Source organism: Stegostoma tigrinum, chromosome 12 (genome assembly GCF_030684315.1).
Source record: "Stegostoma tigrinum isolate sSteTig4 chromosome 12, sSteTig4.hap1, whole genome shotgun sequence".
NCBI lineage: Eukaryota > Metazoa > Chordata > Chondrichthyes > Orectolobiformes > Stegostomatidae > Stegostoma > Stegostoma tigrinum.
The window spans coordinates 18,543,122-18,563,185 of NC_081365.1; positions in this window are offsets into that span (position 1 = coordinate 18,543,122).

Genomic DNA, 20,064 nt, shown 5'->3' on the forward strand with positions numbered 1-20,064 from the left:
ATGAATCTGTGCCCATTTGTTAGTGAGGCTAGAAATAGGGAATACAAACAAAATGTTAGAGCAACTGTATCTGCCATTAATGAGCCTGCCAAAGGCCTACAATCAGTAATGGCCTCAAGCCATATGCTAGTGGTAGCAGGATCAGAAGAGAGAATGCCATTAGCTAGTTCAGGGGAGTGGGCAGCAAAGATTGAACAGTGGATCTCAGCAGGTCTCTCCTTCCCAATGCTAGGTCCTTTGATCGGACACAGAGTGTCTTTGAATGAGGGACTGACCTGAAGTTTGCTGAGCTTCCAGGTAAGGCCCTTAAATGGATATTAATTCCCTCAAAGGCTTCAATTCATGCCTGGGCAGAAACACTGACCATGAATCTTCCTGCCCTGGTCTAAACATGGCCAGAAACAGAAAGCTGGCGGTGTCCTGACCTGATACTCCCTGACCCAGTTAAATCCCTCCCACATTCAAACTTGATCAGGTGAAGATATATAAACCAAAGCATTGCCGATGCTAGAAATCTGAAATAAAAACTCAAATTGCTGGATATGCTGGCAACATGTATAGAGAAAACAAAGTTAATTTCCAAGTCCAGGAAAACCTTCTTCAGAAGGGCGAGGGAGTTAAATTCCCCCAGAAGTGGTGGAAATTTAGAACATCCTTCCACAATTGTCAATTAATGTCAATTTTAAATTTGAGATTGAAAGGTTTCTGTTAACCAGGGGAAAGGTAGGGTTATGAGCTAAATGGGGTATACAGAATTAGGTCACAGAGCAATTATAGCAAAACAGCATCAAGGGGCTAACTAGTTTACTCCTGTTCCTTTATTCTACAATGCTGAGAATGAGCTTTGATGTTCTTTCTGAACCACCTCCAGTACTCTATGCTTCCCTGTATCTGACTTCTGAACAGTGCACTATATACTGTAAGCATTACCCCAACTGACATAACTTTGTTTATATCATTTAGGATTCTATTTGCTTTGTTGATCATTTGCTCAATCAGATGTGTTGAACATCAAATCTATTACAAACCCACAATGTGTTTCAAAACTTATGGTCAGCTTAACACAATGGAAAGCTTATGTCACCTGTATATGTTTCCTTTATGCAATATTTATGTTGGTGTTAAATTTCGTGAAACAAAGTTCTGTCCATTTACATGCTCCATCTATCTCATTTTGCAGTTTACACAGTCTGACTGTTCACATGAAACTGCTTCTCCTGACTATTAATTGCAGCCAGCAGCAGTGATGGTGCTGTGGAACTCTGCAGTAAACAAACATTCAAAGTCAGCAATGTCAAGGTAACAAAAATAAGAACTCAGAATTTCTCAACTCATGTGAAAACACATCAAGTTTCACAGACACATTGATAATATCTAACTTAACCTAGAGTCACAGAGGTCTACAGCACAGAAAAAGGCCTTCTAATCAATCATGTCCATGAGAGTCAAAAATGATCAACTAAATATTATAATCCCATTTTCCCGCAACTGGCCCATAGCCTTGTATGCCTTGCATCGCAAGTGCACATCTAAAGACTTCTTAAATGTTTTGAGGATTTCTGTCGCTACCACTCTTATAGGCAGTGAGTTTCAGATTCCCATCACCTTCTGGATGAAAAAGCTTTTCCTCACATGTCCCCTAACCTTTTTGTTCCTTATCCTAAAGCTGTACCCCACATCCCCTTTTCAATCATTACCCTTCCTTCAACTTCCTTCAACTCAGCCCATTGTGGAACCAATTTGCCAAAGTTCCTTTGATTTTCTGGGCTCTTAACTTTGATATCAGTCTCTATCAAACCCTATCCAAGGCCTTGCTGAAGTCCAAGCAAACTGTATCAAAGACATTGCTGTCATCTACACAGTTGGTCACATCTTTGAACAATTCAATCAAGCTGGTTAATCATGACCTCCCCTTAACAAAACCATGCTGACTGTTCTTGATCAATCTCTGCCTCTCCAAATGCAAACTGACTCCCTCAGAATTGCTTCCAATAGTTTTCTCATCACTGAGGTTAGACTGACTGGTATGTAGTTTCCTGGTTTATCCCTCCCTCCCTTCTCGATTAATGGTACCACATTGGTTGTCCTCCAGTCCTCTGACACCTCTCCTGCAACCAGAGAGGAATAATATGTTCACTCACTGTTAACTCTTTACACTCCTCCACTGTCTTTGATGGCTGCTGCTTGCAATTTGATATCCAGTGTTGTAAGAATGTCAGGCTGCAGAGCAGGTTTCCTTCAATCAAATACCGGAAAGACTGAAGACAATGGCAGCAATCCTTATCACCAGCTCCATTCCATGGTCACTTACACTCTCCTACTCTATAATCGCTGTCTGAACCTGAAGTTGCAAACTTGGCATGCTGCTTCACCAAGCATCCAGTGTATACACAATCCACCAGCAAGACTGCCTCCCTCCATAATCTTGCTTATCATTGACACTTGCTCAGCTCATCTGCTACAGAAACTCTCATTCATGCCTTTGTTACCCATAAGACTTCAATATTCCAGTGATCCCCAGGACAACTTCTCATCTTACATCTTTCTTCAATCTCTGCTGTCCTTAGCCCAACTCATGCCAAACCTTGGCTACTGTCACCTCATTCTCTGTAACCCTCAATGGCTCCCAGCCCAACAATGCCAAGATTTGTGTGTGTTTGACCGATGCCAAAACAAAAAGAAAAAAAATTATGATTCTCATCATGCTTTTTGGATACCTCACTGTCTCACCTCCTCATCTCTGTAAGGCCCTCAAGAGTCACAATATTTCCAGATTTCTTCGTTCCATTAATTCTAACCACTGCATTGATTTTAGTCAAAGCACATTTGGAGACTTTGCCTTTGATTTTCCAAGTTCCATCACTAAACGTCACCTCCATGCTACACGTCTTTCATCCTTTAAAACATTCCTTAAAACTACCTCTTTGAACGACCTTATGGCCACTTGTACTATTATTTTCTGTGACTTGCATTTCAACTTGTTTGCTAATATTCCTGTCATGCAACTAGGAACATTTTACTCAATTGAAAGGAAAGATGCAGTTGATATATCAAATGGGCTTTCTCTAACTCATTTCTGGCAAATGGATAGAACATAGAACAGTACAGCACAGAACAGGCCCTTCAGCCCACAATGTTGTGCCGACCATTGATCCTCAAGTATGCACCCTCAAATTTCTGTGACCATATGCATGTCCAGTAGTCTCTTAAATGACCCCAATGACCTTGCTTCCACAACTGCTGCTGGCAACGCATTCCATGCTCTCACAACTCGATGTACCACACTTACTTCGAAAGTGAAACTGAAACAGAACTCCAATCTAACAACAACATTCATTGTACACCACCTTAAATGTGGAACTATGTTCCAAGGTGCTTCACTGAGACAGTGACAGATTTTCCCCACAGGCTAAATAGCCACCAAACCCAGCTCAGCTTAATTGACAAAAGCAACAAAATGTTTGGCAAGTCCAGATTGTTAAAGTGAAACATTCTCCTTGGCAGCACCAAAATATCACAGAACACGTCAAAGAAAATCAAAGACACAGAAAAGTGAGTGTAGAAACATTTGAAATTTATTCAGCATTTTTAGGTTCTCATCAATAAGAAAAAGTAATATAACTAACGGAATTTTTCCCTAAATTAAGTGGTCTATACTACAATAAGTAAGAGATAAAGCTTACATAGGTCAGTTTTAATTAAGTGCTCATCACTACTTTATCAACATTAAAATTTAACTAGCATTCATACAGCACTGAGTAATGTTATGTATTAGTTGCCAGGTTTATGTGGCTGGCTTCGAGGTAGTCCAGGAGATTCTTGGAAGGCAACATGATTTTGCTTACAAATATTTTAAATAGGATTTAATTGTGACTTGATGGTTCCCCAACCTAGCTGTTTGACCCCAAGAAATAAATGCACCATAGTGGCAGCCCAGTTATTTTGGATTTCTACCCCATCATCTGTTTGAAACATTTTGGGCATTGAAGCAACCAAATAATTGATATTCAAAGGGGTTTATTCTCACTGTGGAATGCAGAAAGTACTTTTACTAACTCAACATGCAATTTTTCTCATAAAGACTATCAGGATTCAAGTAGCTATTAAACCTCCGTTCATGGTGCTGTCATACAGAGCGTCTGTGAAAAATACTCTGAGGAGGCAACAGATCATTAGACAAAATGCTTACACTGCCCTCACAGCAAACTAACAGGCAAACTGTGCCCATGACCTAGTAAAAAGGCTCTGTAAATTCAATGCTTGATCAAGAATATACTCTCGAGCAATTTTAATTAGCATGTGTAGGAACTTGATTTTAAAGGAATCCTTCTTAAAAGAGAGAACATCTTTTGTGAAATATCTGTTTGCTGGAGGCACACTTGTACTTGTTTCAATTTATATCTGGCAAGTCTGCTAGTGTTCCCAAGTGCACAGTCTTCAGCCTTGTATTTCCATAGTGATATTTACCTAATCACATTGGGTAAAAACAATCTGCATTTAATTCATCAGACCTCCGAAAATGGAAAAGTTGTATTCAGGAAATGCTACTTTAGTTATTTATACAACAAAGGCTCAGCCTGCTATCTATAAATGTCAGCATGGAAAAATACAATCATTGAGGTTTCTCACATCAATTCTAGTATCATTCTGGTGAGTTTCTGCTTCATACAATCTACGTCTTAAGTATCCTTTCTATAAAGGGTCTGTATTCTCTCTAAAGAGAATAAATTAAACGTTAAATTGAGGAAGTGATAAAGATTATTGATGAGGACAAGCTGAGAAAAAAGATGAAGCCACATGAAATCCATTGTGAGCTGATGAGATGAACACAGAACTGTTTTAGTCAGAGAAGACAGAGAAAAGCAGTGGAAGGTTGTTTTTGAGATTGAAGATCTGTGAACAGAGGTGTTCCACTGGGATCCATGCTGGGACTCCTGTTGCTTGTAACATGTATCAATGATTTCAAGAAGAAAGTAGATTTCCTGATTAGTAAGTTTGCAGACGACGCAAAGATTGGGGGAGCTGAGGATAGTGAGAAGGATTGCTGGAGGAAACAACACGATACAGATAAGCTGGAGAGTTGAGTGGAGAATTAACACATAGAGTTTAATCCAGACAAATGCAAGGTGATACATTTTGGAAGATCTAATGCCGGAGGGAGGTATGTAGTAAACAGCTGAACCACGAGAAGCAATGGATTTTATGCGGCTTCATCTTTTTTCTCAGCCTGTCCTCATCAATAATCTTCATCGCTTCCTCAATTTAACATTTAATTTATTCTCTTTACAGAGAATATGGACCCTTTTATAGAAAGGATACTTAAGACATAGATTGCATGAAGCATACAGAGGCAACATGGTGTGAAGCTGGATGAACACAGCGGGCCAAGCAGCATCAGAGGAACAGGAAAGCTTGACGAGGCATCATGACATACAAATCCATAGATCCCTGAAACTGGCAACATAAATGGGTAAGGTGGTCATGAAGACATAGGACATGTTTACCTTCTTCAGTCTGAGCATAGAGTTTAAAAATTGGCAAGTCATATTGAAACTGCATAGAAATTTAGTTAATAAAATGTGAGGCTGGATGAACACAGCAGGCCAAGCAGCATCTCAGGAGCACAAAAGCTGACGTTTTGGGCCTAGACCCTTCATCAGAGAGGGGGATGGGGAGAGGGTTCTGGAATAAATAGGGAGAGAGGGGGAGGCGGATCGAAGATGGAGAGAAAAGAAGATAGGTGGAAACGAGAGTATAGGCGGGGAGGTAGGGAGGGGATAGGTCAGTCCAGGGAAGATGGACAGGTCAAGGAGGTGGGATGAGGTTAGTAGGTAGGAAATGGAGGTGCGGCTTGAGATGGGAGGAAGGGATGGGTGAGAGGAAGAACAGTTTAGGGAGGCATAGACAGGCTGGGCTGGTTTTGGGATGCAGTGGCGGCAGGGGATGAGCTGGGCTGGTGGTGTGATGCCGTGGGGGGAGGGGACGAACTGGGCTGGTTGTGGGATGTGGTGGGGGAAGGGGAGATTTTGAAGCTGGTGAAGTCCACATTGATACCATTGGGCTGCAGGGTTCCCAAGCGGAATATGAGTTGCTGTTCCTGCAACCTTCGAGTGGCATCCTTGTGGCACTGCAGGAGGCCCATGATGGACATGTCATCTGAAGAATGGGAGGGGGAGTTAAAATGGTTCGCGACTGAGAGGTGCAGTTGTTTATTGCGAACCAAGCGGAGGTGTTCTGCAAAACGGTCCCCAAGCCTCCACTTGGTTTCCCCAATGTAGAGGAAGCCACACCGGTTACAATGGATACAGTATATCACATTGGCGGATGTGCAGGTGAACCTCTGCTGAATATGGAAAGTCATCTTGGGGCCTGGGATTGGGGTGAGGGAGGAGGTGTGGGGGCAAGTGTAGAACTTCCTGCGGTTGCAGGGGAAGGTGCCAGGTGTGGTGGGGTTGGAGGGCAGTGTGGAGCAAACAAGGGACTCACGGAGAGACTGGTCTCTCCAGAAGGCAGATAAGGGTGGGGATGGAAAAATGTCTTAGGTGGTGGGGTCGGATTGTAGATGGCGGAAGGTTCGGAGGATGATGCGTTATATCCGGAGGTTGGTGGGGTGGTGTGTGAGAACAAGGGGGATCTTCTTTGGGCGGTTATGGCGGGGGCGGGATGTGAGGGGTGTGTTGCAGGAAATGCGGGAGACGCGGTCAAGGGCGTTCTCGACCACTGCGAGGGGAAAGTTGCAGACCTTGAAGAACTTGGACATCTGGGATGTGCGGGAGTGGAATGCCTCATCCTGGGAGCAGATGCGGCGGAGGCGGAGGAATTGGGAATAGGGGATGGAATTTTTGCAGGAGGGTGGGTGGGAGGAGGTGTATTCTAGGTAGCTGTGGGTGTCGGTAGGCTTGAAATGGACATCAGCAACTAGCTGGTTGCCTGAGATGGAGACTGAGAGGACAAGGAAGGTGAGGGATGTGTTGGAGATGTCCCAGGTGAACTTCAGGTTGGGGTGTAAGGTCTTGGTGAAGTGGATGAACTGTTCGAGCTCCTCTGGGGAGCAAGAGCTGGCACCGATACAGTCATCAATGTAATGGAGGAAGAGGTAGGGTTTGGGGCCTGTGTAGGTAGGCAGGCATAGCTGGGGCCCATGTGGGTGCCCATGGCCACCCACCCTCCTGCAAAAATTCCATCCCCTATTCCCAATTCCTCCGCCTCCGCTGCATCTGCTCCCAGGATGACGCATTCCACTCCCACACATCCCAGATGTACAAGTTCTTCAAGGACCGCAACTTTCCCCCCACAGTGATCGAGAACGCCCTTGACCGCGTCTCTCGTATTTCCCGCAACACATCCCTCACACCCCGCCCCCGCCACAACCGCCCCAAGAGGATCCCCCTTGTTCTTACACACCACCCCACCTACCTCTGGATACAACGCATCATCCTCCGAACCTTCCGCCATCTACAATCTGACCCCACCACCCAAGACACTTTTCCATCCCCACCCTTGTCGGCCTTCCGGAGAGACCACTCTCTCCGTGACTCCCTTGTTCGCTCCACACTCCCCTCCAACCCCACCACACCCGGCACCTTCCCCTGCAACCGCAGGAAATGCTACACTTGCCCCCACACCTCCTCCCTCACCCCAATCCCAGGCCCCAAGATGACTTTCCATATTAAGCAGAGGTTCACCTGCACATCCGCCAATGTGGTATACTGTATCCATTGTATCCGGTGTGGCTTCCTCTACATTGGGGAAACCAAGCGGAGGCTTGTGGACCCCTTTGCAGAACACCTCCGCTCGGTTCGCAATAAACAACTGCACCTCCCAGTCGTGAACCATTTTAACTCCCCCTCCCGTTCTTCAGATGACATGTCCAACATGGGCATCCTGCAGTGCCACAATGATGCCACCCGAAGGTTGCAGGAACAGCAACGCATATTCCGCTTGGGAACCCTGCAGCCCAATGGTATCAATGTGGACTTCACCAGTTTCAAAATCTCTCCTTCCCCCATCGCATCCCACAACCAGCCCAGCTCATCCCCTGCCGCCACTGCATCCCAAAACCAGCCCAGCCTGTCTCTGCCTCCCTAACCTGTTCTTCCTCTCACCCATCCCTTCCTCCTACCCCAAGCCGCACCTCCATCTCCTACCTACTAACCTCATCCCACCTCCTGCCCTTCCCTGGACTGACCTATCCCCTCCCTACCTCCCCACCTATACTCTCCTCTCCACCTATCTTCTTTTCTCTCCATCTTCGGTCCGCCTCCCCCTCTCTCCCTATTTATTCCAGAACCCTCTCCCCATCCCCCTCTCTGATGAAGGGCTAGGCCCGAAATGTCAGCTTTTGTGCTCCTGAGATGCTACTTGGCCTGCTGTGTTCATCCAGCCTCACACTTTGTTATCTTAGTTTGTTTGTAGTTGTTCATTAACTTGCTGAGCTGGTTGTTCTGTGGTGAGTAGATGTTTCATTACCATTCTAGGCAACAGCATCACTGCAACATTTAACCAAAGCATTGGTGTTCTGTTCTGTTCCAAATTCATATGACCCTGTGGTGTGGTGGGTCTTGTCACTTCTGGTTTTTTTTTAAGCAGTGGTCTGTATATGGGGTCTATTTCTAAGCATTTGTTAATGGAATCCTGTGTTGAGAATCAGGCTTCCAGAAATTCCCTTGCATGTCTGTTGTTCTCTTGTCCCAGTATGGTCACCTTGTCCCAGAGGAATTGTTGGCCCTCATTGTCTGCGTGTGTCGAGACAAGTGGATATTGGCCATGTCCTTTTACTGCTAGTGGAGTTCATGTATCCTGGTCATCAGTTTCCTTCCTGTTTGTCCAACATATTGTTTATTGCACTCGCTGCATGGGATTCTATATATCATGGTTAGTCCTGTTTACTGTCAGTCTTTACTCTTTGGTTCTTCTCCATGTGAAAATTGAAGGATAAGGGAGCGACCTGATAGAAGTTTACAAAATTATGTGTGACATGGATAGAATGGATAGTCGGAGTCTTTTCCTCAAGGTAGAAATGTCATTTACTGGAGGACTTAGATTTAAGGTAAAAGAGGATAAGCTTAAAGGAGATGTAAGACACAGGTTTCTTTTAACAAAGAGAGTGATAAGTCTCTGGAATGTGCTGCCAAGGGAGATGGTGGAGGCAGATACAATAGCAAGCTTTTTGGGTCATCTTGACAGATATATTAATGGGCAGGGAATAGGGACCATGTAGAGGCTAAAGGTTTTTATTTAGAAAGGCATTGCATGTTGGTACAGTCATTGTGGACCAAAGGGCCTATTCCTGTGCAGTACTGTTACTGTTTCTTTGAGTCCTCAAAACCACATAAAGTTGTGGCCTTACTATTATTTTGTTGAAATTTATCACTATCACAACTATTTTACACCATAGCCCTATTTATAAAATATTAAATTCCATAGTTCTTTTTATAGCTTCATCTATTTTCAAGGAAAGTTATTTGAATTCTTAGATTTCACTGTTCATCCATGCCCTTCAGCTTGTTTCATTGAGCACATGTTTGCATTCCCTGCTTATCCTTCAGAAATAATACACTTCACACATCTTCACATTAGAACATAGAACAGTACAGCACAGAACAGGCCCTTCAGCCCACGATGTTGTGCCAACCATTGATCCTCATGTATGCACCCTCAAATTTCTGTGACCATATGCACGTCCAGCAGTCTCTTAAATGTCCCCAATGACCTTGCTTCCACAACTGCTGCTGGCAACACATTCCATGCTCTCACAACTCTCTGTGTAAAGAACCTGCCTCTGACATCCCCTCTATACTTTCCTCCAACCAGCTTAAAACTATGACCCCTCATGTTAGCCTTTTCTGCCCTGGGAAATAGTCTCTGGCTATCAACTATATCTATGCCTCTCATTATCTTGTATACCTCAATTAGGTCCCTTCTCCTCCTCCTTTTCCTCAATGAAAAGAGTCTGAGCTCAGTCAACCTCTCTTCATAAGATAAGCCCTCCAGTCCAGGCAGCATCCTAGTAAACTTCCTCTGAACACCCTCCAAAGCATCCGCATCATTCCTATAATAGGGCGACCAGAACTGGACGCAGTATTCCAAGTGCGGTCTAACCAAAGTTTTATAGACCTGCAACAAGATCTCACAACTCTTAAACTCAATCCCCTTGTTAATGAAAGCCAAAACACCATATGCTTTCTTAACAATCCTGTCCACTTGGGTGGCCATTTTAAGGGATCTATGTATCTGCACACCAAGATCCTTCTGTTCCTCCACACTGCCAAGATTCCTATCCTTAATCCTGTACTCAGCTTTCAAATTCGACCTTCCAAAATGCATCACCTCGCATTTATCCAGGTTGAACTCCATCTGCTACCTCTCAGCCCATCTCTGCATCCTGTCAATGTCCTACTGCAGCCTACAACAGCCCTCTATTCTGTCAACGACACCTCCGACCTTCATGTCGTCTGCAAACTTGCTGACCCATCCTTCAATCCCCTCATCCAAGTCATTAATAAAAATTACAAACAGTAGAGGCCCAAGGACAGAGCCCTGTGGAACACCACTCACCACTGACTTCCGGGCAGAATATTTTCCTTCTACTACCACTCGCTGTCTTCTGTTGGCCAGCCAATTCTGTATCCAGACAGCTAAGATCCCCTGTATCCCATTCCTCCTGACCTTCTGAATGAGCACACCATGGGGAACCTTATCAAATGCCTTGCTGAAGTCCATATACACCACATCCACAGCTCGACCCTCATCAACTTTTCTAGTCACATCCTCAAAGAACTCGATTAATTTTCAGTATATGCCTGCCAGCCATTCAACTGGTCTACATTCCTCTGAATCATTGTACTGAATGAGATATTTTGTAGTCCCTTAGGTTAATATTAGTTTTAGCATCTCCAAGTCTAACTTTCTGACTGGTACTAGATGTTAGCAATACAGAATGAGCAGTTTCCAAAGATGAGACAGGAAATAGATTTGTGCATAAATTGGAGCTCCTATCAAACAATGATGATGAGGTGATCTACACGTGGAACCAAATTATTGCTTGCATTTGGTCCATCATGTTGATTTTTAATTTTTCCTTTCTTTCAATCCCCATTCAGCTGGCAACATACTAATCCCAAAAAAATTTGCATTTGGAGCATTAAAAATCTGAGCCAGGACTTCAAACAGCCTCAACCCCATACCTTTTAATAGTTTTACTAGAAGCAGGGTCGACTCCTGGGGGATAGGTTGTATATTTTAATGAGGTTAACCATCTCATATCAATCCACAATTTGAGATTTAGTGCTGGCTGAGATTCAAAAGGCCTGGCAACTTCTAGCAGATGGGGACTGCTGGACCCAGGAGGTAAGTCTTCCACCTACCTATCTCTCCATCCCCGCAGTCAGATATAGCCCCCAGCCCACATAACACTCCTCTACCCCAGCCCTACATCTGTAAAAGGCTTTGGACATCATTTCTCCAATGTTTCAGATTCCTCCCTCTCCTTCCCTACAGCTTCCCACCTACCCAACCTCCAATCCCTCAGGCTTCTGATCTCTGCCATCACCTCAATGGATAGAACACTTCACCACTCAGGGCCTGAGCCACGAGGTCCAGCAACCTCTATGGTAGTATTCCCCAGCTGATTGGAAGCCAAGCCTGCCCATCAGGCTGCATGATCAGCCACTTGCATTCTTTCCCCAGCTGTTCTCTTGTCAATATTTTCAAATCGACCTGGTTAGAGATGTTATTACATATCTCTGTGGAAGGTGAGACTTGAACTTGAGACTCCTGGCTCAGAGGTAGGGACACCAACACTGCATTGCAAAAAGCCCTCCCCCTTTTTCTTGCTCCAATCTTTCTTCACTATTGTTCACCTGAGACACCTTCCCATCCAAACAGACAAAGCTTCTTAAGGTTTGCAATAGTAGCTGGTTGATTGCTGTTCCACACCTAGTCTGATCTGCTGAGTAATTCCAGCATCTTTTGTTTCTGCCTTCAGATTTCTTTCTCTCTGGATGCTCTGGTAGTAATCTTCCAAGAATCCTTAGGTTCTGGAAAAGTTCCAGAGGCTTGTAAAACTACTAAAGTAACACTTTTATATAAAAAGAACAAACAAAAACAGGTAACTACAGGCCTCTTAGCTTAACATCTATTCCAAGGAAATTGTTGCAGTCTACTATAAAAGACGTAATAGCAAAGCATTTCGAAATAATTAACATGATTAAGCGGAAAAAACAGCCTTCGTGGAGGGGAAATCATGCCTGACAAATTTACTAGAATTCTGCGAGGAGGTTACATAGAGAGCAACAAGTAGATGAATTTTCAAAAGGTGCTTGATACAGTAACACACATTAGGCTACTTAGATGTTGCAGGCATGATAGGATGAATGGCCTCCTTCTGCACAGTAATAATTCTGTCATTAAGAGAAGAAACCATGCACTGGAGGCATTATATTACCATAGATAGAGGATTGGATAGCTAATAGAAGATAGAGATTTGAGATAAGGGGGCCATTTCAGGATGGCAACCTATAACTAGTGGAGTGCCACAGGAATCAGTGCTGGGGCCACAACTATTTACAATATATGTTAACGACTTGCATGGGGAAAGTTAATGTACCAAAGCCAAGTTTGAGATAACACAAAAATACGTGGAAGGCAACTGATGAAGATGACATAAAGCATCTGCAGAGGTATTTAAGCAGTTTAAGCAGGTGGGCAAAAAAACTAGCAGATAAAATATAATGTCAGAAAATGTAAGATTATGAATTTTAGCCCAAAGATACAGGAGTTGCCAATTATTTAAATGGAGAAATTCTGCAGAAAACTGCAGCACAGATGGACTGAGAGCCCTCATCCAGGAATCACAGAAGCTAGCAGCTAAGGTCACCAGGTAATAAGGAAGGCAAATTGAATGCTGGCCCCTATTTCAAAGGGACTAGAAAGATATAGACAGCAATCCAGAAAAGGTTCATTTGGCTGATACCAGATAGAGAGGGACTATCTTATGAGGAGATGTTGAGTTGGTTGGCTTATACTAAGTGGAATTTATCAAAGTGGGAGGCAACCTTAATGAAAGATATAACATCTTTGGGGACTTGAAAGGGTAGATGCTGAAAGGTTGATACCCTTGTGGGAAAATCTAATCTCAGAAAAAGGAGTCGCAATTTAAGTCAGGTAAGGAGGATCATTTTTCGCTTACAGGGCAGTAAATCTGCAAAATTCATTGCCACAGTGGGCTGTTGAGTCTGCATTGTTAAATGCATGTCATCATCTCATGCAGGTGACAATGTCAAAAGGCTTTGTGTTATCAAAGAAATGTAAACGTATTGTGGCTCCATGCTGTCTTCTTGAACTTCTTTTGCTGTGAAGATCATGTCCACAATGTCTCTTGACACAGATTCCATAGTGAGGCTCGAGGAAAATCTCTTTACCCTTTGGGAGATGATGATTGAGGAGAAGTTTTGCAATGAAGTTGTACACAAATCATGGACCAATTTTTTTTTTAATTAGCTTAGGGGATGTGGGTTTCTGGCTGGCCAGCATTTATTGCTCATTCTTAGCTGCCCTCAAAAATGTGGTGGCAAAATGCCTTCTTGAACAACTACAGTCCACCTCCAGTGGGTTGGGAATGCTGCAATGTTGTTAAGGAAGGGAAAACCAGGATTTTGACACAACAATACCGAAGGAACAGCAATATACTTCCAAGACTGGATAGTGAGTGGCTTGAAGGGGAACATACACGTGGTAGTATTCTCATACATCTGCTGCCTTTGTCCTCCTAGATGGTAGTACTTTTGGGCTTTGAATGTGTTGTTTGAGGAGCTTTAGCAAATTTCTGCAGTCCATCTTGGAGATAGTATACACTGCTGCTACTAAGCGTCAGTAGTGGAGGGAGTGTACATTTGTGGATATATTACCAAACAAGTGGTTGTCTTGTCATGGAAAGTGTCAAGTTTCTTGAGTGTTGTTGGAGCTGCACTCATCCAGGCAAGTGGCAGTATTCTATCACGCTCGTTATTTGTGTTTGTAGATGGACAGGTTTCGAGGAGCCTGGAAGCGGATTATTCTTTACCTTCCAAATGAGGGAGATGAAGTCATGTACCATGTAACAACACTTTATTAAAGGTCACCTCTGAACTCAGGAATTCATCTTTTTCTCTCTAATCATCCAGCAGTACTCAGCGCCCAGAGACATCATAAGTTTCAGTGGTAAGAAGAACTTGTTGACCAATTAATTGCCAGGAACAAGTATCAGGAATTTAATTTTGGAATTAAATTCTGCCCAAAACTTCAGTTCGTACAAGTTTCTTGTTCTATCTTTCAAATAGGACCTTATTCCCTCACAGTCAGCCCAGTACTAAAATTCCAGCTGTTCCACATTAAAAAGGATAGTGTGTTTGCTCCACTTAAAGTTGTGCAATGGCCACAAATCACTATCCAGATCACATCAATGTAAACAAGTTAATTCGAAATAGTTTGGATTCCTCTCCCTTCCCCAATCCTTTTGTAACATGTTACAAGGCATTTTAATATTGCTCAGTACTTTAGTGGTTTGGCAAGTCTGTGACACAAGATCCAAGACAATTCAATGAGCTACATTCATATATGCAAACTGGATTCAATGCAAGTAGAGGGGCAGGTGAATAGTGGATTGTTTTAAGAGAATTGTCATCTCTCTTGGATGCAATTTTCCCCCGTTTGGATGTGGCAAGAAGGCAAAATAATTGTGCAAGTTGGCGCTTGAGAGATAACTGTACTCTTCTTGCCAACTCATCAGATATGTGCTAAGTGAGAAGCTCCTTTGTGGATATTATGTTCCTAATGAACCTGCTTAGTCAGGTTATGAATCATTTTATGGACATTCTCCACTCACCAACAATTAAAGCCTTTACTGGTTTTTTAAGGATCTCAACTCGCCACCAACCCAGTTGCCTGCCCATAACTGGTTTTCCAACTGGAAAGTCAGGGCAATCTGCTGCCAGTTTCGGGGTGCCTCCGTTTATCTGAATTTGGAATCAATTGTAGGCACGGTGGAGAAGAGATTTCACCACTGTGAGTCAATATTTTGCACTTGCCTTTGACACACATTTTCCCCTCGCTCACACAGCAATACCACCTTGCCCGGACTGATGAGAAGCAAAAGGAAAGGCCCTAACTTCACGTAGATGGATTCACTAAAGAGTAGGCCTCAAATGATTTTTGGGAGCCAGAAGCTGGTGGACTCTAATTGGTGAGTGTCTAAGCTAGTCCTCCAGCTCTTAACAAGCTGATTGGCTCATGGGCTTTTTCTGCAGTGGAAGCATCTGGTTAATTGACATCTAACCCTCCTGCCCTGGTTCTTAGCCTGGAATAGGGAAAGACCAGTCTGCATGCTCTAAGGCAGGTGCTCAAGATTTGCAGAATACTGAGAAAGCACGGCTGGTCTAAACACGTCACTATTAGTAGAAGAATCACTTGAAAACTTGTTGGTGCTTGTTCAAATATAAAATTGTAATGCTGTTTGTGTAGAAGTTGCTAACACATCTTACAAAAATCTGATCATAAATCTCATGTTGCAGATCTGAGTGATGAATTATGGACTTGCCACATTGGTCAGAATTTAAAATCGTAGTCCAAGCCAGAATGGCAGGACCTGGAGCCAGTTGGGAATCTGTTGGAATCTGGAGGGACAGTTGCTGTGGTCTTTAAGTCAGCCATGGCATTAACATCCTGCTTCTGGGTTTGTCACCAAACAGGGTAGGATGACATGCCATCAAAGAATTTTCATTTAAATGAGCCCAGCAGAGCCAGAGAGGGTGAAATGTTGATTTATTCCCGAAAGTTTCAGCACGACAGGAAAAGAAGTATGATCTAGAAATGTTACCCCCACAACAAAACTCCCCCAAACTCCTACCAAGAGCTTAGAGCCTTCATCCTGCTGCAGGATCTGAGAGACAACAATGAGTTGATGTTTTCCAAGGATTGAAGGCAATGACCACTCTCTCAAACCAAGCAGACGCGAGGGATTGGCAGTGACCAAGGAAGTCAACAGCAAGAATGTCACCCCTTTGACCCAGATGTCATATTGGGTAAAGATATTCTGGAAGCTTGGGAGAGCAGTAAAGGTGTTGCATAGCAGTTTCGGGCCCCAAGCCCACACTGACTTTCTTCTTTGCAGCACTCCTCAAATCAACATAACATGCATTTCCATTCATTCTTGTCTCTCCAATTATCCCCATCTGAATTTATAACACTGATACTCACATGCGTCCAGTATGCTCCTATACCCATCCTTCGCAGTGACACTTTACTATGGCTGCCCTTCTGTCTGCTTCACACAATCCCTTTCTCACACACACAGCTCACTGCTTTCTCTCCTTGTAAAAGACGAGAGTGCAGAACTCCAGGAAGAGACAGACAGACAAAGCCCTGTAATGATAAGTAGCTTATCAGCCTTTGGCAATGACTGTCCACCTTTGCCACTGGGAAAGAGATCTCATTGCAGTGGGCTAAAGATATTCAGCAATGATCTGTCATGAATTTCTGGTCTTCCTGAGGCTCTGGTTTTCACACATGCAACCAGAGCTGGTCCTCTGTCTGTGTTGGGGCCTCTTCTCCTTTGAGTTGTGTCTCTATGTCAATCCCCTCTGTCTTGCCAAGCAGCATGTGCGGCTTCAATATTTCAATGTTAATAATGAGGCCTTTATCAAGACAATTAGCTTATACTCCTGTTACAGCATCCTGGCAGAGACTGCAATGTCAGACAGAGCTGTTGGTGTTCCTGTAGCTGATGGTGTTGTTGGTGTTTCTCCCATTTCTCACCATATGTCCCAGGTAGAATTGCATTAGTTGCTCTCAGACTGCAGTGAAAACTGACAGCAGGGAAAGACAGATGAAAGTGAGTGAATTTAAAGAAGTGGCTGGTAATCAGTTTGAAATTCCAGTCAAGCAGTAAAGGTAAGCTGTAGGAATGCATTTTCTGAACTGCTGAATATTTCCACCATCCTCTGCTTTTATTTCAGATTTCCAACATCTGCAGTGTTTTGCTCTTGTATAGTAAATCTATTGTTCTTATGAAAGAGGAGCTGCCTTTCTGAGTTAGGGTTGCCATCTTTGTCAACTTTCTCTTTTAATGACAGATGCAACAATGGTATCCAAGTGACAACTTGTCACACACTGGTAGGATTTTGGGAGATTGGAAATTCTTCATAATCTCCACAAAATGATTTAATGTCAAAATAGTACAATGACCATGGATTCTGTAATTACATAAAAGCAACTGCAAAAGAAGTAGAGCCCCATCTCTTCAAAAGAAGTAACTGACAAGACGAGACTTTAATTTTAATAACTGGGGATTTTTTAAATAAAACATTCACTGCAACAAGTATATTATAGGACAAGGTGTAGACTGCATGGCCCCTCTATGCAATCAGATCATTTTCCAATTTATCCACACATTCTTCAAATTCATTAATGCCAAAAGACTTTATTTGTTTGTCCTCAATGTACTCATCGGTGGAGCATCTACAGTTAAATGGAGTAGAGAAGCCCATAAATGCTTAAGTCAAAATGTTTGCCTCATTGCAGTCTTAAACAGCTAACCACTTACTCAAGCACTTTAACCCCGTCTCTCCAGCCCACCTGGCTGAAATAACAACAACAAGCAGTCATGGTGAGACCATTTTTCCACATTCCCAGGTTCCAGAAATATATTCAAAGGGAATTGAGTAGGACAAAGATTTTGACTACCTTTATAAACTTTCATCTAAAATCAGCACTGGAATAGGTCAATAGGCTCCCAAATCTTCATCCCCCAACTCAGATTAATGAAATGAACAGCAGTTCGACTTCTTGGATACATGGCACAGGCAGGCAAACAAAATATAGCATTGAAGGTGCAGATGTCTGCCAAACATGTTTGTGTACTGTAGAGGTCAATGTGGGAGGCCTCCACAGCATACATTTTAGCATTCAAAAAGAAATGGACAGATCACCTGGCATCGACCGAGATACTAGAAACCACATTTGCAAACACAGCCCTGTCAACCTTGCAGAGTCCTCTTTACTTACATCTGGGGTCTAGTGCCAAATTAGGAGAGCCGTCTCACAGACAAATCAAGCAATCAATAGAAATTGATAGATGGAAATATATTGTTTTTTGTATTTATGAAAATGTAGTAAAATATGTATAAAACAACACCAATTAATTACATAAATTATACATATTAAGAAGACACAAAACTAAGACAAATATTATTTTTGCTCATTTAACTCTTGGTTTCACAAACCAAACACTACTGAGGACCAACCCTGCCCAACTGCTGAAGACCAGAGAGAAGTCATGGGAGTCCTCAACATTGACTCCAGACACCATGAAGTCACATGGGACTAGGTCAAAAATGAACAAGGGGACCTCCTGCTGGTTACCATGTACTTTGACTGACAAATCAATGGCTCCTCCATGTTGGACACTGCTTGGAGGAAGCACTGAGGGTGTCAAGCACAATAAATATGGTAGCTCCAACGGCAGGTCAGGGAATAGGAATCCTGTTTCCCTAAATGCTGTGCGCCATCTGCAAGGCACGTGTCAAGTGAGTGATGAAATACTTTCCACTTGCTTGGGTGAGGGCTGCTCTTACAACACTCAAGAAGCCTGATACCATCCAGGAAAAAGCAGCTCATTTGATTGGCACTGAGTCCACAATCATTTACTTGCTCCACCAATGATGCTGTCTGGTGACTGTGTCAACCAATAACAAGATGCACTACAGAAATTCACAAAAGATCCTTAGACAACACCTTTCAAACTCATGACTACTTCCTTCTGGAAGGATAGGGCAGTAGATACATGGAAATATCACCACCTGCAAGTTCCCTTCCAAGCCACTCACCATCTTGGAAATATATTATTGTTTTTTCTGTGTTATTAAATTAAAATCCTGGAATGCTCCACCTAACGACATTGTGGGTCTCCCTTTAGCATATGGAATGCAGTGGATCAAGGCAGTTCACCATCACCTTCTCAAGGTCAATCAGAGATGGGCAATAAATGCTGTCCCATGAAAGAATAAAAGTGTTTACATTGGGAAGGATGTTCCATGGGTTTTTAGTTCCTCCGTTTCTTAAGCACTAGCAACTAGGAAAGATTTATATTTGATCTCCACTTTTGCAGGGTTAACTGCTTTTGGTCTGGGCAGCTGAGTAGGGGAGGGGTAATTGCCCATTGTTCACAGTCTTCATATCTAACAACATGTCCTTATGCAACTCGGCATGGCTGTGAAGCTCTCCATAAACGGCTCACTGATTATCATTCATTGGCAAGGCTCATGCATGAATCATAGTCAGTTGTATCTGGCACTCTTGTAGCTTTATTCCAGTGAAGGGGTTGATGTTTTCAGAAGAAAAGATGAAGGAAAATTATTGGAGGTATGAAAATATTAGTTATAGATTAAACAATGAGCTACTACTCCTTCACAAACTCAATCGATTAAAATTGATCTGAATCCTTGATTGCAGAAATGTAATGTGGAACACTGAAGAAGCACAACAAGAAGGTTGTAAAACTATGACACAAGCAACTGCTACACTCTAACTTTCCGTCTAGATATAAAACTGCGGAGTTGTTTGAACTTGTCCTAAGCACTACATGCACAAGCCATAAATGTGGTTCACCATTATCTAAATAGATCCTGTTATCTTGTTATACTCTGTTCATAAACAAAGCAAGTTGCTTTTGCATCTTAATACTCACTGTGAAATGGTTTGTGCTCGTAAATGCTTTTGCCAGTCCCACTGGTTATGATGTGAATGCTACCAATGTTGCTAACCATAGTTATACTAGCCAATTAAACGGCTAGTCCTATACACCAGAAACTCATAATTTATAGCATTTATTCACAGGTTACAAATGCTATGCTTAACTAAAAACTTATATAATGTCATTCTTATAGAAAGGTCCTTGAAAATCTTGTATTAACAATCTTGTTGACAGCAAAGCTACTGTAATGTAAACAAATAACATCATAGACAGTGCCAAAATTGTTTGAGAAATGGTTTTTATCTGGTATGCTGAATGCTAGTAGGAAAAGGAAACAG